The sequence below is a fragment of the Diadema antillarum genome, unplaced genomic scaffold, assembly GCF_040938485.1.
Source record: "Diadema antillarum isolate AM-2024a unplaced genomic scaffold, OU_Dant_1.0 seq00001424_RagTag, whole genome shotgun sequence".
Classification (NCBI taxonomy): Eukaryota; Metazoa; Echinodermata; class Echinoidea; order Diadematoida; family Diadematidae; genus Diadema; species Diadema antillarum.
In genome coordinates, this window is record NW_027272176.1 from 79448 (window position 1) to 104896 (window position 25449).

Below are 25449 nucleotides of genomic sequence, written 5' to 3' on the forward strand. Positions count from 1 at the left end.
GTAAAGGAGATGAGGGGTAAAGAAGAAGAGCAGCCAGCAGCCTATTAAAGGGATGGTACAGTATTTGGGGAGATGAGAATTGGGCTTTAAACTTTTTGCGAGATACCAAGAAAACACTTATGATATAATACAGAACATACAATTTTAAGAGGAATTCAAAGTTTATTTGATGAAAATCGGGTTTGGAATTACTGAAACATCCAAAAACAAAGTAAAACAAAGTGATTGTAATAAAGTGTGGGTCCCACACTTTATTAGAAACGGTCTTTTTTGGATATCTCAGCCATTTCAAAATCAATTTTCATCAAATGAATGTTGAATTCCTCATAGAATTGCATGCTCTTTCTTATTTCATAAGAGGTTTCTCATTATCTCACCAAAAAATGTTAGAAACCTGAAATAAGATCTCAACCAAAACTGTACTATCCCTTTAACGAGACTAGTGTCCCGCTCTTCATTTCCTGTGCTGTGTTGGAACAGTGTAAAAAAATACTGCAGGGGTCACTGAACTCCATAGTTGGATGTTTCAGATAGAAGTCCCACCCCCTTTCTTCTTCTCCCTCCTCCCCTCCTCCTCATTTCTATGCCTTCTCCACATCTTCCCCCTCCCCTTTGTACTTTTTGAGGACCAGCCCCCTTCCCAAAGTCAGAATCGGAGAAAAGCATCTTTAGTGGAACTGGGTTAGCAATGGAAACCTTGTCAGTCAATGTTCATCCCAAATATTGCTCGCAACTTATCAAGTGTTCTGATAGGGGTCTTAAATTGTTTTCCAGTCAGATGGAATATGAATTATTCCGGTTTTCATATATGACTTACTCCAGCTACATCACATTGGCACCTTGTATAAGTCTGTACTCTCCTATCCCTTACTTTGTGTTTGTTCACAAGTGCTTGCACATCAACAAGACCTCATTCCATTCCCTGTGAAAATCTCTGAAATCCTACCAGATTTTTGCCTTGTCACCTCCCCCTTATCTGCTGGTACAAGAAATGGTTTGTAGGAGCATGGAATGTTTTGCAGGTATGATGAAAGTCCTTTAAGGTGATGGGAGTTTATTCTTTTTTTATTGGTTTTCTGAGCGTCTGTGAGTACAACGTACACAGTTGGTGTCAAGAAGTGTTCTCTACCTGAACAAAATTTGATGGATGGTTGTCTGTGTATTTGTCATCCATCATATGCAGCCATATCATTGGCCTCATCAGCTGCATCGATGCATTTATCATCATCATAATCATCACCATCACCATCATCATCGAGCTTGATGACTGTTTGGCCTAATTTTTGCCACACCTCCGTGCTGTTGGATATTGGGGATATGTATTGGCTTTATTCTTGGTCATGTTCCTGCCCTTGATTTTCCATTATCCTTTGTATGAGTCGTCTGGCAGAACCTACCGCACAAAGAACTTTAGTCTTGCGAAGTACAGAGCCCCCTTTTTTTTTCGCTAGATTAAAGTCCACTTATTGGTGGATACCCTCCTAGGTCTAGTTTCTCTGCGCATGACGGTGGGCTGGCTACACCCATGCTCCGCCCTCTTTTGTCCAGACGCAGCTGCATTCGTTCCTTCTCCAGGGGGAGAGGTGAACGCTCGGCGGGCAGTCACGGCTACACGTGCTCGTGTAGGCCACATAGGCTGTGATGCACGGCTGTGACGCGAACATAGAATGTCACGTCATGTGACATTCTGCACTCCAATAAAGTCGGATGTTGGCGCGAGGACAGAATGAGGGGAGGATGCGGTGCTGTTGATCTTGAGTGGACGCGAGGAACGGTGGTTCTCTCAGAGCGCTGGGTATTTCTGTTGCGACTTTGAGGTAAGGAAACTTCCATCTGTGTGGATTCACAGGCCAATGTCTGTATACCCATCTGCAGTTTAGCCTGGATTTAAATCAGCACTTCTTGAAGTGAAGTGAATGATAGAAACGATTATGGACCTCTCATATAGGCACACACAAAAAAGATAACCATCGTCCCAGTAAAGTCACGTTCCACTTTTTTTTTCTGAATTCCTGTCATGAACAAGCAGCTAGAGTCATTGGTGGTACATTTTTCAAACGATGTCATGTCAGAACTGTGACTCATCAATCATTCTGCGAGAATTTTTCCGAAAAACATTCTGCTATTTACTAGGCATGGATCAGTGCAATGTTGTTGCATGAATACCAGTATTTCATGAATACCAGTTTGTGCATTCGTGTAGGAGTATGCTATTCTCTTGTCAACACCAAGATCCGTTGTCCTGTAAGAATTTAGAGTTATTATCTTGGTGTCGCAATATTACACATCGGCCTGAGTGAGCTTAGAAGCTTATTTCTGTATTGTTTTTTATTGCCATTATTGTTAAAGGGAAGATAAACCCCAAGAACAATGTGGATTGAGTGAAAGCAGCAACATTAGTAGAACACATCAGTGAAAGTTTGAAGAAAATCGGACAATCGATGCAAAAGTTATGAATTTTTAAAGTTTTGGTGTTGGAACCGCTGGATGAGGAGACTACTAGAGGTTATGACGTATGAGTGGACAACGATACCAAGAAAATATAAAGAAAATACTACAAAAATCCATTTTTCATGAAAATTACAAATTCCATCAACTTGATATTGACATATGTTAAGGGTAGCAATTATTCCCCCTGCTTTCTGAAAGCGGTTGGTCCACTGCTCTTTCATAATTCTAGAAAAGTGAATTTTTGTTGAATTTCCTTTATATTTTCTTTGTATTGTTGTCCACTCATACGTCATATCCTCTAGTAGTCTCCTCATCCAGCGGTTCCAACACCAAAACTTTAAAGATTCATAACTTTTGCATCGATTGCCCGATTTTCCTCAAACTTTCACTGATGTGTTCTACTAATGTTGCTGCTTTCACTCAATCCACATTGCTCTTTGGGTTTACCTTCCCTTTAACATTGTAATGATATGTTACAACCTTACTATTATTGTTGTTATCATGATTGAAAATGATAGTGGTAGTAATGGAAGTATTAGTCATAGGAGAATTCTTGGAAGTTCCTTTGTTACATATACTCGGCTGGCCATTAATATTACTACTGCAGCTACTTCTATTTTTCTTCATGACTATTGGTAGTGTGTGTCAGCATCATTCCAGAATGCATATCCAGTTGGTTGGAAGACTTGATATGAATTAATCAATTACCACTGCGCTGGTTTTGCTAGCAGTACAATTTATTTCAGTAGAAACATTATAAGCTTTCCCTGTTTCTCTCTTCCCTTGTGCGAAGTTATCCTCGACGCAGGCTGCAAGTAAAGATGTTCCCATTAAAAAAATTGTAAAAATGAATAAATGAATAATTAAAAAAGGAGGAGAAGAAGAAGAAGAAAGTAAGAATACAGTATAATTTGGCATGCACCAAGTGTCCCGAGGATTATTCCGTACATCTGCTGTGCTCAGTGTATCTAATCCAGTGGACATGGCCCAATGAAGAGAAGAGATGCAGGGTTATGCCTCTGATCTCAGAGTATGATTTCATTAAAAGTCAAAAGTGAATCCTTCCCCTGCCATATCTCCCCCGCTTATCCCACGTACACATCATCGTGCTCTCACTGTGCACGGCCGCACGGCCAAGGGGATTTGTGTCTTAAAAAGGAAAGAAACACAAATGGATTTGAGAAAAAAATGATGATGCTGGAAAGAGGGGGAGGGGAGGTTTATCAGAGTGAAGTGAAAGTATGAAAAGATTTTGGTGAGCATTCTATTCCAGGGGATTGAAAGAACAAACGGGTCTCGTTCGAGGACCTCTATTTATACATCATTCAGTGCTGGGCACGAAAATCATATCACACGATGGCAGGTTTAATGTAAGAACACCAGGGGGTAATTTCCAGCGATCAAGAGAACTAATGTCGTTTCACAAAGACTGACATGCAACCAGCGACCTAGGTATGCAGCTCACATGATATTGGCATGGCAAGGCGGGGGATGCTCATGTTTAAATGTTTCCTTCGCTTGTCAGCCGAAATAGGCTGATAAACTTTACCCAGCGGGGCTTCCCTTGGGGGTACTGCTGTTCAGTTCTGGGTTAGGATATTTAAAGATCCTTGTTTATCATCATCATGTGTAAAGAGTGCCTTTCAAAGTATTAGATATGGAGATTTATGAAAGCTTTGCCATGTCAAACTCTGTAAATAGCTGTCACCTTGGAAAAAAAAAAGAAGATGAATAAAACCCCAGCAAAAAATACCTTAGAATGAAAACAGATAGAATCCAATCTGCTCTAATATGATTTTTTTTTTTCCCAGAGGCAGTAACAATTGAGGTGACATATACACTTGCATCTATAGGCCTATTTTCCCATGGTTTTGCTCAAGGAGTATCAAAAATGTCATCTAAATGCAGTTTGCAAAAGATGCACTTTTCGGTGTATTCTAGAGTTTCACAGCTGGCTCATTGCATGCTGAATGTTTCACTTACATAAAGAGACGATTTGATTTTTTTTTGTCAATATCACTATCAATTTGTTACTTGCATTTCCTCGATACGAGTTTCCCTTCCCTGTGCATATTTCACTGTATGATGCTGGTTTACACGAGTCTTTAACCCTCTCCCCTCCCCTCACCTGCCCCCCCCCCCCCCCAATCCTGACATGTCTGTGTTGCAAAACATGTTTAGTACTATGAGGCGGACAAGAGCTCATTGTTATTGGCATGACTCATACATCTAATGTGCCATGTAGAAGCTACATTGTATGAGTCTCCCTGGCAGCATGTCATTGTCATTATGTGTTAAACGCTTCTCCCGATCGTCGAAGGATGCGAAAGAACTCAGAAGAAAGGTCACGCGCTAGTTCAAGTTCTCTGTGCAACTAGCTAATTGCCACAGCAGTTCCATTTACATCGCTCAAGTGCCGTCATGTTGTCCGTAATGCGACGTGAAGATGAGGTTTCCGGGAATCGAGGGGAACGGAATGTGCGGGCCGAGGCAGAGTGTTGAATGCCTCTGTGGTGATGGTGACAAGCTCCAAACTCTGAACGGGCTGATCGAGAATACTACCCGCTGTGTGATCTCTGGACATGAAAAACTCTTTCTCTGACTCGTCATTTTCTAATTACGGTCTGTATAATATGCTCAACAATAGTTTCCGGCAGTGTTTGGATACCAGAAAGAGCTGTCGTTCAGTGGTTATCATATAGCTCCTCCACATAGCACAGTGATCTCTGCCTTATGTTTCTTCTACCCTCCATCCCCCCCCCCCCCCCAGCCTTCAAAGTAAATAGAAAAAAAACCTGTATTTCCTGATCTATGTTGTCTCTCCAGTTATATGATGCCAGAAATGTGTCATAGAACCCTTCGGCCGTCCCGTGGGAGTAACTTCTTATCCCAATATTTTGCCAAGCGTGTTTCACGAGGACCCAGCAAGATCATCGCGCTGCATTGTCCGTTTAACCTTGGGATTTATGTAGCTGGCATGAATGGATGGGTTTCAAAAGTCATTGTAATGCTCAAGTGCTGATACAGACCCGAAAGAAAAACATGTTCCTTTGTGTCATGTATCTATGTGACTACGGTTGTGATTGCATTCATCTCCTTCTCTCTCTCTCTCTCTCTCTCTCTCTCTCTCTCTTTCTACCCCCCCCCCCCTCTCTTCTTAAGGAAACTGGTGTTTTATTCATTTGTGCTTTGTCATTTTTCAAATCTGGGAATAACAGTTTCACAGTCACAAGGAATATTTTTAGTGTTTAATGTTTAGATTACTTGGCTGTTTTTCTTTTCCCTATGAAAGGGTGAGTATGGGTATTTAGAGGTGATGTGTTTTCCTTTGCAATACAACATTATTGTCATGACATGTCCATGACTTTGGAGAATTTGTGGAGGTCATTTTTATACCATGACGTCATATGGTTGGAGAAGTGGATGACGTGAAATATGATACCGTGATTTCATCTTGGAAAGATTGTGTTGCTTTCTTTTGCTGACTGTGTTACTGTACATACCCAGTTAATAATTATAGTGTGTGGTGGGATGGGATTTTGCCCTGTTGTATATCATTTGTTTCATTGGATCACATGAGTGAGGAACTACAACAACAACAACAACAACAAAGTTAAGGAAAGGTAAGAGCTTTCCTTGTGCAAGATTTATTAATCACACATGTATATTTTCCTTGAGTCAAGAAATGTGCAGTTTATATTGGTGAAGGTTCATTATTCACCACTCACTTGATGATGATATTGTATCAGCTTTGTGTCAGTAGTACCACGCAAATCTGAAACCATATTGAATCGGCCACGTGATCACATTGAGTGAGATTCTGTCGTGAGAATAACCGTTTGGCTGACTTGACACAGCAAAATCATTTTCTCTTACTTGGCTCCCAGATAATCTATATAGACAAGAGTAATACGTTCCGACTAAGAGCAAACATTTTTATGCAAAGATACAAATAATATTAAGGACTGCATGGATAAAGATATTGATATTCGCAGGACAAAATCAACAAGTATTTTGATAAACCAGGGTCACATTGTAGTGGAATTGTGAAAACGGGTTGTGTACTTTTTGTTGGCTGACTTTTTTTTTTAACGGGAAATAGGCATCACACTGGCAATGATCTGACAACATAGGTCTGTGTGTATAGATCTTATTTACAATAAGCTGAAGCTACCAAAATATCTGTGATTACTTTTTTGTTTGTTTGAAGGTTGTTCAGCATAGATATGAACATAAAATGGCTTGTGTTTGGGAACAGTATCTTGAGTCATGTTTACTGTGTACTCAAATGCATCATCAGATAGATTTCTCACACGAAAACAGGTCACTGAAATTGTAAATGCTGAAGTCATTATGGGAAGTACAGTCACAAACAAGTAAGCAAACAAAAGGTATTTCAATTATGAGAACATATTCCTGTTCACTTGTCAAGGTAATGAGATCGGGTGTTAACGAAGGTAACCACCCTTATATTCTATTCTTCTCAGGGGCACAAATCGTCAAACTGTCATCAAGGTGAATTGTCCCAAGCCCACCATGCATATTCCTGACTTCTGGTTTTCACCTCGCCATAGTTGCACGCAAAGAAGGGATTTTTTACTCTTATACTACTTAAGACAGCTATCTGCATGGATTATTCACACCAACCTGTGGAAGAAAATGGTCTTGAATAGACAATGCAAAAGTGTGCAGTGGGGAAATGCTCCAGAATTGTTATTGATGCTTGTCATTCTCTAAATGAAGTCTGGATGGTAGTTTGCATTGCCCATGGTAATTGATATGAATTAACTTCCTCTTTGTGTTCACAAAACAGAGAAACAAACATAACTGAATAACAGTGATTATTATGATATAGTGAAATTTCATTTTTTTTTCATAAGTTAGAAGATAGCCATAACATACTGTAATTGTAAAACATGATATATTTGCGGCATGAAATTTTCGCGAATTGGAGCCGACGGCCTTTTTTGCGGCATGAAATTTTCGCGAACTGCCACTGGCATTCAGTGCATATAGTGTACAAAAGAACTTTCGCGTGCATTTTAATTTCGCGAATCTTCACGCTCGCGAAATTCGCGAAATTAAAATGCACGCGAACATTTCTCGTTTTACAGTATTTGTGGCATGAAAATTCACGAATTGGAGCCGACAGCCTTTCTCGCAGCATGAAATTTTCGTGACTTGCCACTGGCATCCAATGCATATTGTGTAGGCAAGATCTTTCACATGCATTTTAATTTCGAGAATATTGCCGCTCGCGAAATTCATGAAATTAAAATACACATGAACTTTCTTCGTTTTACAGTGTACTTCAGCAACAAATGGTAATACAAAATAGTAGTTGGGACAAAAGTGTGGGGGCCTACATCAAAAGCACAGCTTTGTATTACTTGGCCCTTGAAAACTTGATGGTTAACAAAGCATATACCAAAATGATTTAAAATTTAAAAACTGAAGCTGAAGGTCTGCTTATAAGAAAGAGAAAGGAGAGAAAGTAAGAAATAAAGTGAGTATAGAAGACAAGTGGACATGAGAGGGGAAGGAGGATATAGAGTTCTTTTGGGGAAATAAGAGTTATTTCTTGCAGGATTAGAAAGAGAAAACCACCTGTTTGATGTGTACTTCATGATGCAGGAAAAGAGAGGGGATGTGGTGAAAGTGGAGAATGGGATCCGAAGAGAGGGTGGATGGGATTGGGATGGGGTGGGGTGGGGGGGGGGGGGGGGGGGGTAAGGGCTGGGTGGAGAAAGGAAACCAGGAGGACACTTACTCAATGCATACATAATGTGAATGTTAGGCAGGAAACTTGTTATGTTAGATGCCTGAGGTCTTGTTTTTTGTTTTGTTTGTTTTTGGCTGTTTTTTTTTTTGTCTCTTTGTTTGTTTTTGTGTTTTTTTGAGGAAGGAAAAGAGTGGATGTGGAATTTGGGGAGCACTGTACTTCCTGTTTGGGACATACTGAGTGCACATGTTGAAATCATCATGACGGGCAAAATGAGGGTGATAAAATCTCTTTGCAAGAATAGCAACATTTGTGATTATATGGCCTGTTAGTCCCATGCACATAATTATTATATCTCCTTTAGCAGTGACTTCGACTAATATACATTAATAACTATTAAAAAAAGATATATATTTTCATGAGTCATATGCAACAAAGAAATAATGTGAGCCTGTGTCCTTGCACTTGGACATGATCAGGAACTAACTACCAGCAAGTGTTTTACACTTGCCAAAAAAAATCAGCAACTCAATATGTACATACTCCTAGGTGTTGAGTATGTGCAAGTTGATTACCAATGTAATGGGTGTGTTACTAGACCCATTCACCCATGAGAGAATTGATTTTCAATTTCTGATGTCCACACATGGCCAAAAGAAAAAGAGACAGGTCAATTTTGGTCATTCCTGCTGTTCAATGAAGGAAGCGTGGCAGCAAATGATGTCCTGGTCAGCCCGGAAAGAAAAGAAAGGGTTAGCAAGCATTCCACCTCACAACTATACCAGTAAAAGTGGTATATACTGCGAGTTCAAAGAAAAGAAAATGAGCATAAGATAGCCATTCCAGAGCCTGTTTCCATAAGTCATGGTAGGAAAAAAAAAAGTTTGTTTGTAAATTTTAGCATTAAAGTAGTTGATGGAAACATGTTAAATGGAGTAAATGTTTGTTTGTTTGTTTGTTTTTTTGTTTGTTTGTTTGTTTAAAAATTTTTTTTTTTTCCAAGTAAGTTACATATCCAGATTATTATTGTAGGGTTTATTCCAACTCTAGACATTAACGTACAATCTGTGGTTATTTTATGAAAGAAACACAAAACATAAGTAACTCAGAAGGAAATGAAATAACAGTTAACTAAAATACACACATTATCTAAGGTTTTACCATTGGTAAATAAGTGGAAGAACAAGTTAGTTCTTGTGTGGAAGGCTTTTTCTTTTTGTTTCTTTGTTTGTCAGTGCCTGTTACCTGTCATGGCAGGTTTTCTGGTGATTAATGTGATGATTGAATTAATTCAAAACAGTGAACAGTGAGCATTATGATTACTGTGGACCAAAAAAAAAAAGAAAAGAATTTTGCAAGTACTACCATATATCTCCATCAAGGCACACATGTATTGTAAAGGTTATTGGTGTATGCATCATGTCACTACCTAGGGAAAGAACATAAGTCCAAATTTTAGGAGTTTCTTGAGATATTGTCAGTATTTAGTTACATCATGATGCTTGTGTTTATCCTTGTTGATGATACAGATTCATATGTACATTTACCAGCATAAGTTACAACTGCAAAATGACATGATGAACAATTCAAAGACCACATATTTTTTCTTTGTTTTGAACCAAAAGTGGTAACACATGAGATTGGAAGGAAGAAGAAACAAAGAAATGGGTTTATATACTTTTTTATGTTGCTATCTTTGTTGCAGCACATCTTTGCTCAAAAGCAGCAAAGTTTTTCCCAGATGTGTGTTTTCACTGGATGATGTAACATCATAGTGGTGCTTTGGTCTTGTATTTATTGATGGAACGTCCATCCCTCTGAATTCAGCGTGATGAGGGCAGTCATGAAAAAAATTCACCAGCTAATGTCTTGGCTTGATAGATTGACTGTTTCTGGAGTGGGATTGCTGAAATAAACAATCACTATGTCAGCGTTGCAGTTGTAGTGTTAGTGAAATTAACTTTGAAATGAAACACATGACCTCAGTGATGTACGTCATACAGGAGAATTGCTGTTTAATCTCCCTATGATTTTTTTAATGCCTTCCATTTTTTTTTTAATTTGTTTAATGCCATGAAGCCATTTGTAACCGATATATGCCCCCCCCCCCCCCAAAGGTGGTGCCCTTGAGCCCCTAATTGAGAGATGTCCAGAAGTGGTCAGTGAGAGAGATTCTGGTCATGATATTTTAGCCACCGGTTGTGTCACCTTGACAGTGACAGTGACTACTCCAGGTTATTAATATTCACATGTTGTCCTTCAGAGTCCACTATAATCTCATAATTGACAGGTATTTATAGCATACCAGGCATTCGTGTTGTGCATGCAGAGACATAGACCTGAAGAAACAGTTCTCACAGTGTGTAACTGTCCCTTTAAGAGGAAGTTAATTCCAGACCAGTGAGAAGTTATTCTGAGAAGAAAGAAAGAGTAAAACGTAACAAGCACAACAGAGAAAATTTGATCGAAATCAAATTAAAAGTAAGGAAGTTACGAAATTTCAAAGATTTGGTAATTTTTGTACAGCAGTTCTTGAAAAGTTGATATATTATGTAAATGAATGAGCTGATGATGTCATCTGCTCACAATTTCCAATTGATTATGTACTGAAGAAATGGCAACAAAAAAAAAATCAACTTTTCCTGTCTAAAAGTATGAAATATTATGTTGTTCCTGATTGAACAACTTCAAAGTCATATATATCAGGATTTTGGACTGGGACATAATTTCATTCAATGATAAACATGGAAATTTCTTGAATTTGTGCATATATGGACTGTATGGCAGATTGTGAGGGGATAACATCATCCTTACCCCATTTGCATAATCATTGTTCTGTGAGCTGTTTTGTGAAGACTTGTGAAACTTAACAATTTCATAACTTCCTTAATTTTCAACTGATTTTTATCAAACTTACACTGTTATGCTTGTAAGACTTTGCTCTTTAGTTTCAGACAAATTTTTAATTGTCCCAGATTCCCCCTTTAATTAAACAGATATTTACTCCTTAGACATATGGATTCAATGAATCGGAAATAGTGCTGGTGAAACCTGTCATTTAGAAGACCTGTTCAAATGTTGTGAATCCTGAAGTTTTGGCTAGATACACACCAGCTGCACTGGATAAGTAGGATTCAGCATTTTTGTCAGTGTCTCATTAATTGAAAAATATAAAGAAAATGTAAGGGAACTTGATAGTATAAAGTAAAATGAAAGCATAGTCAAAGGCACTGAAATGTAAAGTATATTAAGTGTAAGAAAATAAAAAGTAAAAAGGAAATGTGTCATTCTGCAGAATTTCTTTCTTTTCATCCAAGCACTCATTGCATTGATTTGTTACTGAAATGATATTATGTTATGAATGATATTGCCACTGTCTTCTGAATCTCTCATTATGGTAGAAAAAATGAAACAAAAATTCATCACTTTTGAACAGCATATCCAACTGTCCTCAAACTTAATCGTTGTGTTCTACTACATATATCAGCATTCGCTGATTCCACATGTTTGGGGTAAACTCCCTTCCAAGAGCAATCGTTCAATCAAAGCAATGATGTCACAAATTGCTCTCTTTTTTTTTCTTAATTTATGATATATATATTTTTTGTCTTTCTCTTTCTTACAGGTATCAACTAGATGATCCAACTGGTCCAAAGCGAAAGACTAGTATGCTGTTATATTTCAAGGTAAGAAACTATCTTAAAAAATTATCTAGCCTTATTTGATGCAAGCAGGAGTACCATCCATTTTGTCATTAGAGGGCACATTTGAATAGAACGAGGTTGTTTGTTTGTTTTCAACAAAAGGAGTATGTTCAAATTCATGAATTTGAATAATTACGTAGTACCCGCTGCATGCTACAAGGATTAGAACCAACACTTGCTGTCAGGCGGAAGCTCGTTGGTCTAGTGGAGATGACGCATGTACGGAGATCAGGAGGTAATAGGTTCAAATCCTGCCCAAGTATGTATGCCCATGATTTCTTTTGTCATGGCTACCACAAAAACACTGATCAATTCAGTGGTTATTTATGTCAATCTAGGGCAATTTGTCAATCAGTTGCAATGAAAACAAGTGTAGATATTGCAGCTGAAACATGTTACAACAAAATAATTAAATTATAACCACGTTACTTTTAATTCATCTTCAACTATTCTTTTTTTTAGTAGAATTTAGGTAAAAAGTGGAACCACATCCCATATGATTTAGAAATTCAGGCATACCATTTATTTGAAGGGTGCAACCAGAAAGTTTGCTCGAGACTTGCTGAACATAGCGACAACTGATGTTTTCAAATTGGTTTTCAAATTGGTTTTCAAATTGGATTTCAAATATGAAAATGTATTCATCAGAAACAAATAAGTGAAGAATAAATTGCATCACAGTACTATATACGCCATATATTTCGCAAGTCAAAATTTTCGCGAATCGGGAACTCCCAATGATTTTGCAAGTGGTTAAATTCGCCATCGGGGAGTCCTGTACTGAACGGAGAAGTGTACACGCATACGTCACATTCACATCGGGATCAGAGTCAATATTTTCACGTGCCTTTAATTTCCCGAATAGCACCTGACTCGCGAAATTCACGAAAATAAAAACCTCGCGAAATATTCAGTGTATACAGTAGTTATGCTAAGTTTTCCCTTTTGAATAGACATGTTTACTGACAAATTCAAATTTTGTGCATGCCTTTCTGACAATGGTTCTTCTTAACAACCCAGAAAGAATGCGCAACATTTGCCCAACGTAGCAAAAACCAATGTCTATGCAAATTAAATTTCAAGTATTTAAAAAGTTGTTGAGGTACCGGTTGATAGAATAGCTTACATTCAAACGGTGATCCATAACCTCAAGGATAGGCTGGAAGATAAGTATGGGGCACCACGTGTCGCATGGTCTCTTTCATTACTAAATGACAATTTCCTGATGAATTAACAATTCTGTCACATAATGACAATTTTGTCAACAAAATAACGATGTTGTCACTTGTCAACAAAAAATAATTTCTCTGTGGAAAATTGAGCAAAGAAAATGGGATTCCATCGGGATAGAAAATGGGATCCCATCGGGATAAAAAATGATTTCATCACAAAATTGTTATTTTGTGACGAAAGAGACCATGGGACACTTGGCATTCCATACTTACTACGAGCTTACACTCGAAGTAAGCTTTTCCTTGAGGTTAAGGATCACCGTCTGAATGTAACTTATGTCAGGATTTAAGAAACATCCATAAATTTGAATGCGCTTGTAAACCGGCCTATTGTGTTGAAGCCCACCCAGAATTCACTATGAAAAAAAAAGAAAAAAAGATTTGAAATAACTTCAGGACCAATGTTAATCAATTGACCTATGGAAATTATTTGTCAAGACAAATGGCAGTTTACCAGCAGGGGTCACCAATCAAAAAAAAAAATACATAGAGATCTTCAAGGCAGGAAGGAGCAATGACACTGAAGAAGCAATTATGCATACTTGTACTGAAACTTTCACTTTTCAAGTGTTTCTTTGATATCAGTGGTATGTTTTGTCGATAGGTCCCTGAAACTGAAACTGTCTCTAGATTTTATGTACTGTGCATTTGCTGACCACTCCAGTGAGAACATTGTGAGAACCGTACTCAACAAGAAAGCTATTTCGTATGAAAAAAAAAGTGAAACAAATGAAACTTTGTAGAAATTGAGACAAAGGACATCAGTGACCACTCGATTGTCCAGAAGTTTTCAAATGTGGTATCTTTAAGCCCCTCAGTGTAGGTGGTTTAGTCTAGCATTTATTGGCACCTCTGGACTGTCCAGCATCATTGGTTTCATTCTGTATACAAAACAGACTTGGTGCTCTTGTTAAAGATGAGGACTTTCGATGTTTGGAGAAAATCTGTCATTTGGCATAAGATCAAGTATATTTCCGGGACAAGAAGGCTGTGATTGTGTGTAACTGCATTTTTTTTTTTTTTTTTGGCCATATGCTTGTTCAATTGTTGTTGATCTTCATTTAGTATTCTTTTTGTCACTCTTTTTTTTTGGGGGGGGGGGAGGGAGGGGGAGGGGCATGTTTATGTCCGTGTGTCCATGGAATTCAAAATTGTTGGACGGTTACGGTGTGCAAGGCTGTACTTTGTCTCTCTAGAAATAAAAGTATGGCTCTCCAATGACACTTCCATGGGCACACAGCCACATCCATTAAACATGTTGTTTCGCATCAAGGGAGGTAGCATCACTCAAAGACATCGCCCTGACATTATACATAATGAACACCCTTCACCCTTCACTGCCAGTCACCTCGCATATTTCCTGCTGCCAGAGACATGAACGCGAGATCAGACTGCTGTCCGTAACAGAAAAGCGAAGTTGTCTCATCTGTTTCTTTCATATATACATAGATATATAGGTAACATAAATACATTCATATCGTACACATAAATACTTTCATGCAAAGTTCATGTGGTAATTTGTGGTATCCGAGTATCCGTGTGCTGAAAATTTTCCAAAAGAAAAGGGAGGGGGGAGATGGAACAGGCATGACTGTTAGATAGCTTTTATGTTATTCTCACTGAACTCCAAGTGGCATTTGTGACACCATGTATGGAAGCTTTATATCATCAGATTAGAACAGGAAGGGATTCTAAAATGAGGAAAATACAGTGGAAATCATTGAAGAAAAATGTAGGCATGCCAGAAATGTTCCTTGAGAATACCTCCTGAGGCCCAAGATTGAGAGATTGCCCTTGACTCTGTCAATGACAGAGGTACTGGTGGTCCCATGAAAGTGAAAGTTGGTAGTGCAGTGTCTGAGCTATGGAACAAAGTTTGGAATTTCCTCCCCAAATCTTGAATCTAAACTTACGGAATGCCAGACAAACCATAATGACATAGATTAAACCGTAGAGAGTATGTCCCTGCTAACCTCATTCTGCTGTGAATTTTTTCTTTCTTTTTTTTTTTTGGGGGGGGGGATGGAAAGTTGGGTTCAAACCAAATTTCTCATGATCTTGCTATATCTCACAAGTATATATGTTCCATCAACATTTGTCATCTCTGTGGTGTTCAGAATGAACTTTGCTGTAGGCCTATCCGATAACTCTGGTCATTTTTCCTCTGAAGAAGATTCTGCTAGGATCTTGAAGCTCAGACCCCTTTTCACTGAATTTTTCCAAAAACTTGAAAAGGCACTCTGTATGCATCTTTGCAGGATAGAGTTAGCAAAGCGAGAGACCAACAACTTCATAAGTGACACTGCATCAGGTTGAATACGTGGGACTGTGTAGTAAGTTTACATAGTGAGGATGCACCAATGAGAACAATATGTGACCCGCTACAACAAAAGGATCCTAAAGTCGCTGACGGCTATGCCGAGAAAATCGAGTTTGAAGTCACATCATCAAAATTGGTCAAAACAATCGGATTTTGTTTTTTGGCATAATTATGTACTCTAATGTTTTGTCTATCATCTGCCAAAATTTCAAAGCTAAATGATCAAAGGAAAGGCAAAAAATCAGCGTTTTTCTGTACCATGATTTTCCGACTTTCAACGTAACAGAAATGTGTCCGAAGATTTGGATTTACCGCCGCTGCTAGACTCCGCCCCTAGCAACGAGGGAGTGATCGTATTTGTCAGTGCGTGGCATCCCGATTGCTGATTGGTCGTGCGTAGACCGCTGGCGCTAAGCTTGAATGAACATCGCGGAGGTTGCTAGGAGCATACCTTCTATTGTCAAGCGATGAAGGCTGTCTCGCCTCCCCTTGATCATGATAGCGTCGGAAGGATAACTTTGAAGGCGTTTTTCTCGAAACTGTGATTTCCTCAACCACTTGACATGCACTAATAAAATCACCGATGTCTCCGCAACTGAGTGCTTTTATGAGTTCTGCTATATATGAAATTAAAGTAGAAGAGTAAGGAAATAATGTTATGCAATTTTTAGAAAATTGTTCTCCCCCGACTTTCGGATCCTTTTGTTGTAGCGGGTCACATATGGCGTCAGTGGGTTGTATGAATATAGAGGGCTCACGTGGGTAAATAATTTCCCATAGAGACGTGTGTTAAAATTCAAATTTCAAAAATTCTGTTAAATAGCTGGGAGAAATGAGATGTTTCATCTTCACTAACCTGGATAAGTGAGATATACCCTTTCATCCATCAAATTTCCAAAGTGGGTTCTTCTGCTCAAATTCTGTCCAAGGGTCCGCAAAGCCAGACTACGAGTTCTTGTCACTCAAAAAATCACCTATTTTCCGTACACATACCCAATGAAATATAGTCCCCTCAAATTCCATCAGAAAAGCTTTCATCTTCCAACCAAAATGCAGTTTGTAGAGGAATTCATACTCAATATCTACAGCTATTCAGTTTTTTGCCAAACTACATCATTGATTTTTAGTTAATTTTTTTCTTCATTTATTTTGGTATCTTTGGTATGAATTTGTGAAGGAGTCTGGGACAGTCCATTTTATTTACAGGTGTGAGCCCAAGATGTGCTGCATACTAGTATTACTATACCACACTTTCTCATTGCATACCCTTCATTCCTGATAGAACTTGGGCAAGAAACATTAGCATCCTAGACAATAGAAAATAAAAAAAACAAGATAAACTTAGGATTTTGCCTTCTTGTTGTATTATACTCTGTGTGTGTAGAACTTCTATGCCAGTGAATGAGTGGACAGTCATTGTAAGTCATGACTTTAGCTTGTTATCACAGATCAGCCTCCTGACTTAAAACCAACAGACCAAACTTCATATCCTTCCTTCATTCCAAACATTTTTTTCCTCATGCACATGCTTTAAACACAAAAAAAAAAGGGGGGGGGGGGAAATACATATTGCTAACAATCTATGCAAACAACATTTTTGTTGCATTGGATGGTATTTGTTATTTGCATGTCAGAGTTTTGAATCATCATCCCATTCTTCCCCACCCTCCCTTTTGTACCCATTTTTATAACCCTTTTAACCCCCCCCCCACCACCACTTCATCACCTTTACTTAGCCATAGTAAACTTTGAACCTGACTTGCTGTATGAATCCCTGAAAAGAATGTGATTGAATTTCGTGGAAAAGGGGAACACATTTGGCTTTTCTTTTGCTGTGACCACAGAGCAGAAAGAAGGCAAGTGTGGTCAAAGTGGTTTCACTTTCAAGAGGGATGGGGGGGGGGGGGGGGGGCGGGATAGCAGAGATGGCTGAAGCCGTTTTGTGGCAATGAATTGGATACCGTAATGGCTCATGTTTGGTACTTATGTATGTCCAAACGGTGGTGATTGAAGGGAAATTCTACGTAGAACATTTCGGCGAGGGAAAAAGGAGAGCGTGGCTCCGTACATCTGTCCAGTCGAGTGAAAGTCTGTCGCAGATGTTGGTTGAGAAGCTTGCATATGGTCACTTCAGTCAAGGGAGAAGGCTTGTTATATTCACAGTTCATTGAGTTGGAGCCTGCAGTACTCCCAAAAGTTTGGTCACTGGTGAGTTTTCTTTTGACTTTGATGATTTCAAAAGCATTTCCAGGTAGCTGTCATCACCTTCCTTTTGTTTGACATTGTTAGGTACCACAGAATTTATGAGCAGGATGAAAACTTTTATTTCAATCTCGTCTTCAAGAGAGGTGAGCCCCTTGCCATGGTTCAGAGGTTGATATAGTACTCTCCGCTTAATCTGGTACTCCGCTTAATTGACTTACAAGCTGAAAAAGAGTTTCCGATGCATGTTATATTTACCAGTTAATCGGGTAGGAATTTTCCAGATTAACCTGATCTATTTCCATAGTTTCCCCGCAGAAAGCCTTTAAAATTTGTGTAAACATACATTCTGAAGAAACTCTGAGGTGTTGAAAGTCGATAGATAGCTTGCATTGATGTTGTAAAATGTTAAATGTGCAGTGTACGACTGATATCCCTGGTACAAGTAGGCGCAGTTATGCATGCAGTGTAGAACCTGAGCACCACACACATTACAAGCACAAACACACCGTGACACGCTTGTCACTGTACACGTGCCTGTAGCTAGCTCTTGAGGAAAAATGAAGAATAAACTTACTCCATTGAGAGTATGTGGTAACTGCATTATGAATGAATTAATATATGCTTTCCGGTTTATTGGGTACTTCGCTTAATCGGGTAAAAAAATGCTCTGCCACACACTACTTGATTAAGCGGAGAATACTTTTCTCACAAAATTTATTTTCATTGTCACTTGCAAACGTATAAAAGGAGAATATTGCTTTTGTTGCCTGAGGGGATACCAAAGCAATCAGAGAACTACTTAGTACTTGAGTAGCAATTTGTCAAATTTAGTTACCATTTTGAGGTTAGATGAGTGCAGTCACACTTTGAAGGATATCATTTGAGTTTAAAATTGATGTTGACATTGACAGCAAGGATGCAAAAAAAAAAAATGAAACAAAGAAGGCAAAATGTAAGTGCAATTGATATAAGCTTTTTCTAAAGCCAGTCAACCCCTCTTCTTGTGTAATTGACCACCATAGTTTTTTAATCTCTTTCGTAGAGTTTGATGTGCGGAGGAGAGGACAAACTTCAAGGCATCATTTACCATTTGCAGATTAAACAGAAACCCAGCTTTAGTGCTTCAAAATGGTTTTAAAATTCTGAGTTAGGGAGAGAAACAACTAGTGTAAAAAAAAATTATCAATGTAATCAATGTTAAGTATTATTGAATATACATAATGTAAACAATAGTTAAATAAAATTTCTAGACTGAACCGTCTACTGTTATGGATTAGTGAGAAAAATAGTGATATATCCATATATTTTAGGCTTTCTTATAAAATTCTTATATGGTAGGATTGTTTGTGTTACAAATGACCTACACATATGCATCAAATGTGGTAATTCAAACATTTTTAAATCACTGCTCCCAATGGTAAAGAGTACTTTTGATTGTCTCATGATTAGAATGAAAAAAGTTACTTAGACACCACTATTAAAGATACCTTTAAAGAACATAGAGCATCTCAGTATTGTAACCTAAATTGTCCCTATCTCATTTTTTTGTTTGTTTTATTAATTTCATGTCGTTTCAGTTTTCCAATATTCCGTGCTTTTGAAGCACAGTTTGTTGAATTTTCACCAACGTATGCTCTGAAGTGCTTTTTCTCCCCTTTGTGTTTGCATCGGTGTTGTAGAACAGTAGGGTTGCTGTTACACAAAAGTAGCAGGGGAAAGAAAAAAGAAAACAAAGCACAAAAATAGATTCTGGTCTGTTTTTAGCAAATGAAAATCCAGAGTTTGCTCGTCCATTCGGCCAGACACCGTCAGGGACGCAGGGGAAATGGGCCTTAGCAAGTCTGGGTACGGAGAGTCGATCTTCCGGTGTGAGTTCCAGGGAGTTTACTCCCACACTCTTAATCATAATGTCTCGGTCTCTCCTGTGTCTCCCTCCCTGTCCGTCCATCACCCCTTTCCAGCCTGTTTTTCTCCGCCCCCCCCCCCCCACCCCCCCCCCCTTTCAAGGGTTTCATTCTCCTTTTCCTTTTTCCCCAATCATGTGTGTAAGACCAGTAGCTTGTCTTCTTTTTTCAATTTCTGATCCACAACAAAGTTTGAGGAGTATGTCATGAGGAACTGCCACTAAAGTTTGTCCAAACTTTTAACCTGTTACTATTATATCAAGTTCATCAGCGAGGGAGCATGTTGGGATATGTTATTGGACATTACAGATCCCCCCCCCCACAATATAGGAGGGTGGGGAGAAAGATTTTCTTAGTTGTTCAAATGAGCATTTGATCGAGCGGCTCGTACTTTTAACAGGCAAGGACCCATTCATCTTGCTATACGTGCTAGACTGAGTTTTAATTGCTAGTGGACCAGAAGGCACATGGGTTTGTAGCATCCTTTGTTGATTTTTTTCCTCCTCTCTTTGTATCTCAAGGAGAATTTGAAAATTCAAGACAATAAACATAGATAATACATCTCCATTTGATTTGATGAAGATCTATTATTTTTGGAGTATTTCAGGCTCAGAAATAAATGTGATACTTCACTTTTTCAGTCCTTTGACAAAGTGTCAAAAACCTATTCAACAAAGACATTTTTTTTTTTTTAATGACGTCTGAATGACTTAAGTTTAAAAAAGCAAACAAACAAACCTTCAAAGATTTTTTTTTTAAAGATTTTCCCAGAACTGTACCTGGAAATATCAGCCATTATCAGCATATCACATAAAATTCACCACTCCACCAAATCTTCACCACTTCCTCCAAGCAGTCTCCAAAAGTAACAAAGAGAACTTTGCTCTGGTCTTCCCCACACAGGGCCCATCATAAAACTTTTGTAAAGTTACTAGAAAATGAAAATGAATATGAGATGTCTTCTTGGGGATTTTGTTTGTTTTGTTTTGTTTTGTTTTGTTTTTCATTGCCAGAAAGGCAGGGAGGACGATGCATGACATTGAAGCCTAATGACAACTACTGGCACCAAATTTTGTCAGTTTTTATCATGAAGGCCCTGAAGAGCTGCATGTAAACTCTTGCAATATTTATGACATCAACCTGAACCAATTAAGGTGATGGTAGAGATATACTCTTCCCTCATCAGATATTGAAAATGGACCCCTGGATTGGGTTAGATGAGTGACAATGAGCACGTAATTAGAACGCGGTGTTATGCGCTTTTTGCAGCTTTACGGACATGTGTTAATTGAGAAGGTAAAGTGGGGTTAAAGCTAGACAAAATGGGTCTTGGTGTAACAATCAACTTGTTCATGTGCAAGTAAACAAACAAAACAGGCAGTGGTGCACGCATGCTCACAAACACAATTCATCTTCGAATAGGGTATGCGACTTTGTGGCGTAAAAAATTGGGCTTAAGTAACAAGTTAGCAAAAGAAGGGGACCTTGTGTATTTGTCATACTGCATCTATCTTTTCATTATAGTTACATGGGGACATTTAAGCTTTTTATACTTTGTGATTAATACATTTCAGAGCATTGCTTATAATTGCAGGCTATTTCTTTATGGCATAACCTTAATAAGGCTGAGATAGCAGCAGGGAGTTCCCAATGCTCTTTAGCTCTAAACTCCAGTTACAGCCAGGGACTTTGCGCATTCATCATGTATGTAATTAATTTTGATGAAATGTACATGCACACTCACACACCCTCACAGAACAGCAAAAAGGGGAGGCAAATTTTTTATATTATTAGCACTTGGCAACAAGCAAGCGACAACTGCAGTAGGGCCTCGATTATCTGACCATCAATCATCCAGATTCTCTGTTATGCGGACATCGACTGCTGACATTTTTTTTAATGTTTTCATATGTTTTCAGTGCCAAATCTCACTCAAAACAAACACATGTTACACCATTGTGCAAATGCACAACGGGACATATTTCAATCATCGCAGCGAACCATAACATTTAAGTCAGTTCATGAGACATTGCCAATGACTGGTGCCGCACTCATCACTGGCACCGGGTTGACAGCAGTGGTTACAGTACAATGCAGCAGCAATATTTGACACTTTGCAATATCGATCTCATTGTCAGTCAGTATCAATCAAACAAACAATACATGAAGGGATATGTTACTTATATTTCTTTTCTTTTTTCCCGTACTATATGAAGTATGAAACATGAAAATGCCATGCAGGTAATCATAATGTTGATAAATTGGTAGTAACATGTGTATACCCCTAGCATGATATGCTAGAAAGCACTGTATTTAAGCATATCTCTCTTATGCAGCCAAATGGATTATCCGATTATCGGAAGGCCCGCTGGTCCCAACGTGGCCAGATAATTGAGGTCCTACTGTAATTGATGGATGGAAATTTTGGTTGCTTCTTTCTGAACTTTCAGTAACGTTACATACATAAATTAGACAAAATTGTTCGGCTTTCGCAATCAGTCACTGATCTCCTAAGGCACCTCCAAAAGCATTATCTGTCAAAATGGGATATTTTCGCTCATTCTTTAGACCGAAGCCCTTGATCCTCTGGAGTGCTGTATCCCATTCTGAATGAGATCTTGATGTCCTGACCCCTGACACGACCCTTGACCCCCACAAGGTCAATAGGTCAAGTTTTTATAGATAGAGGAATGCTGCAGACCCATTCAAGTTGGCGAAATTTTTACTAGCAAGCCGGGAGGGAGCTCGATCTCCTCACCTTGGCAATGACTGTGTCTCAGGAGGCACCCATAATGATTGAGCTGGAATTTGTCTGTTTGTGTTAATGTGTGTTGTTGGAAACACTGCAAAGACACTTTGCCAATCTGGAGAGAATGTTAGAAAAATGCAAAGAAGGAGATATGGGTCTTGTGTCAAAATGGCCAGCTTCCTTGAAAAGGAGGGCGGGTTAGCACACCTGGGAGAAGGGGTTGAAGGGAAGGGGTTGAAGAGTGTGAAAATTCGTTGTATTCCTGAAATTGGTTAGGATTTCTCCTCTGGTCAGTATCGGAACGAGCTCTTTCTGCTTTTCAGGTAGGACAGGAAGAGATTTACCTTGCCCTGTGTCCAGGGAACAGATCATGTCTCTGAAGGGAGCCATCAGCCAATAACTGTGACAGGGCAATATCATATGCTGATCAGGTCATGGATATATCTCGTGAGGTTCAGAGGTCAGGGGTCAAGGTCATCTGCTAATAAACTCAGCCAGTATTTTGATGTGATTAGAATGTGCAATCAAGCTGATTCATTTTGATGCTGGTAGAATGTCACAGAGAAATTTATAGACTTTATCCCAGGCATAGATACGCTTGTGCCCAGGGGGTCAGTCGTCAATTATGGCACCTTTGGCCCACTTTGTGAAGAAGGGTGTGATTATGCTATTTTACAAAAATGGCAGTTACCCTGGCAGGGGTTCAGTGAAAACCAGTCACTTTTGATCGTTGATGATGTTGCCATGGCTACTGCTAGTGGTGCACATACAATGTCGACAATTGAGTGTTGTTGTTGTTGTTGTTGTTGTTGTTGTTGTTTTTAATGAAAGGGAGTACAGCTATTTGCAACTTATTCTCATGTAGTTGTAGCATTACGCAGGGCTACACACTAACCCATTTTTCCTACTGGTCCAACCTGTCCCTGGCGGACCAGTAGGTACCCAGTTTGTCATTTTTTCAATGGTCCATTCCTGAAGAAGTTAACGGTCCAACAGTGATTTTTACTGGTCTGACACTGATTTTCACTGGTGTGGACTGTTGGACCAGTGCCAGTGTGCAGACTAGCATTATAACATTTTGCTGGTTTGATGACAAGACGGTAATAGCCATGGTCAAAGTAAAGTGGGGGGGGGGGGGGGGGGGGAGGAGGAGGTGGATGAGATTCATCCAGGAAGTGGTGATACTAATGTTGCCTGGAAGATGGGAACCTTTGGCCCACCTCCCTTTGTACGATTACGAAGAAGTTTGGTTTATGGGTGACAAGGTCAGAATCATGTTGTGTGGTTACTGCTTGGCCGCTGGTAGGGAATTCCAGACCAATTTAGAAGTTAGCCTGAAAAGGAAGAGTACAATTTTGTCAGTACAACCATGAAAATTTGTCAAAGTGGGAGCAAAGGTAAAGGAGTTAGGACATTTTTAGAAATCTGTCAATTATTGAAAAACAGTTCTCAGACAATTGATTTTGATATGTGAATGACTGGGCTGATGATGTCAGCAGCAAATAGTTTTATAAATCATGTGCATTAAAAAGATATGAACATTTAATTCTTCTGCTATAAAAGTGTAAAAACATAATGTTATTCCTAGCTGAATTATTTCAAAGTAATGATCAGACAGATATGCATTTGAGACTGGGGCATAATTGTGTTTGAACAACAACAACAACAACGACAGGAAAATGAGAAATTTTAAGATTTTTATGGACAAACTGTATGGCAAGTTGTGAGACAGTGATGTCATCAGGTCGATTGTTTGCATTCATGTTGACTGTTTGAGAACCATTTTGTAAAGATGATTAAAATTACATAACTTCTCTTTAAATTTCATACAGTTTTGATAAAGTTGTTAATAATACTGTTGTGCTTGTAAAAAGTTACTCTTACTCTTCAGACTAACTTGTAATTGGTGTGGAATTCCCCTTTCCAAAAGGAAATACTGGTGGCATTTGTCAGTTTTATATTGTTCTACATGTAGACATGCACGCATACACAAACACTCATATTATACTTTCCTTCTTACCTTCACACATACAGACAACATAATTTTCTTACATCGTGAGATGTATTGCAGATAATTGATGTACTCAAAGTAGGCCTACTTTATTTCTATGGCAGTTAAGTTGTATTTTGTATTTTTCAGAAGAAAAAAAAAATCCAACTCTGAAATATCTGTAATATCTTCAAAGGATTTTGTTAAGGAGTGAATTTAACTTTCCCATGCAATATTTTTTTTTATAACTATGTATCTTTCTCTCTCTTTCTATCTCTCTCATTAAGAAAAAAAAATGCATTCTTCCCTTGTTCTTTGTACAAATTATTCTTTAAGGAGTCTTCTTAGAAAAGAATTGTTAGCTGTTTGAGTTGTAGTTTAGTACAAAAGAGTTCATGAGTTCTTTGAGTAGTAAAGAAATTACAAAAACTTCTAAGTTAAGGCTATAGATTACTTTTGCACTGTACTAAAGTAATTTGCATCTATAGCTTAGGCCTTCAAAGTGCAATACTGAATGGATGGTTCACTACATTTCTGTCTATTTATGGTATATTCCTTTGTGTTGAAACAATGAATTCGGACTTGACCTCTTTTCTGGATCCCTGCTGAATGAAGCTAGTCTGCTGAACCAGACTCTATATGGGTGTTGCCCTACAGGCAGCACTTCTGAGACCATGAAACACCGAGTGTATCCCTATTATTGCTGTGATAATGCCATATTCCTTGCTTTCTGGTAGGTGAAAAAGAGTTTTCGGCGGAGTCGATACTCAATTGTTGGTAATCTTCAAACAACTATTGACTCATGCTTGTGCCTGCTTGAGGTCTGTTTGTCTTAGACTAATTCTACCCCATGGCCATGGCCTCCTTCTATGTATAAAAGCATGAATGGGTCTATCAATCTTTTGCGGCCACTTGCCCTTTGCATGCCCCCCTCAGTGACCAGTGTACATACCCAGCAGTAGGCTTGGTACAGAGCTGGAACACATTCTTGCGTCTCCCTAGCCTGCTCTCCAGGCTGTACTGTCGATTGTGTGTGGTTTGTAGGATTTTTTTTTTTTTTTTTTTTTGGGGGGGGGGGGGGGGAAGGGGATTGAATCCCTTTCCTGAAACTTCCTTGCAGTGAGATTGGTGTATTTGTTTTTAATGTGTGTGTGTATGTGTGTTGTTGTTTT

The 25449-nt window shown here is 38.8% G+C and overlaps 1 protein-coding gene across 3 annotated transcripts in view; it reads left to right on the plus strand.

Moving 5' to 3' along the window:
* LOC139709279 (uncharacterized) overlaps positions 1–25449 on the plus strand; it is a 115600-nt gene that overhangs the window by 60628 nt on the left and 29523 nt on the right. For all 3 annotated transcript variants that reach the window (XM_071621227.1, XM_071621230.1, XM_071621229.1), the window contains one exon: positions 11799–11859. The gene's annotated coding sequence lies outside the window, so the exon portion shown is untranslated. The remainder of the gene's footprint in view (positions 1–11798; positions 11860–25449) is intronic.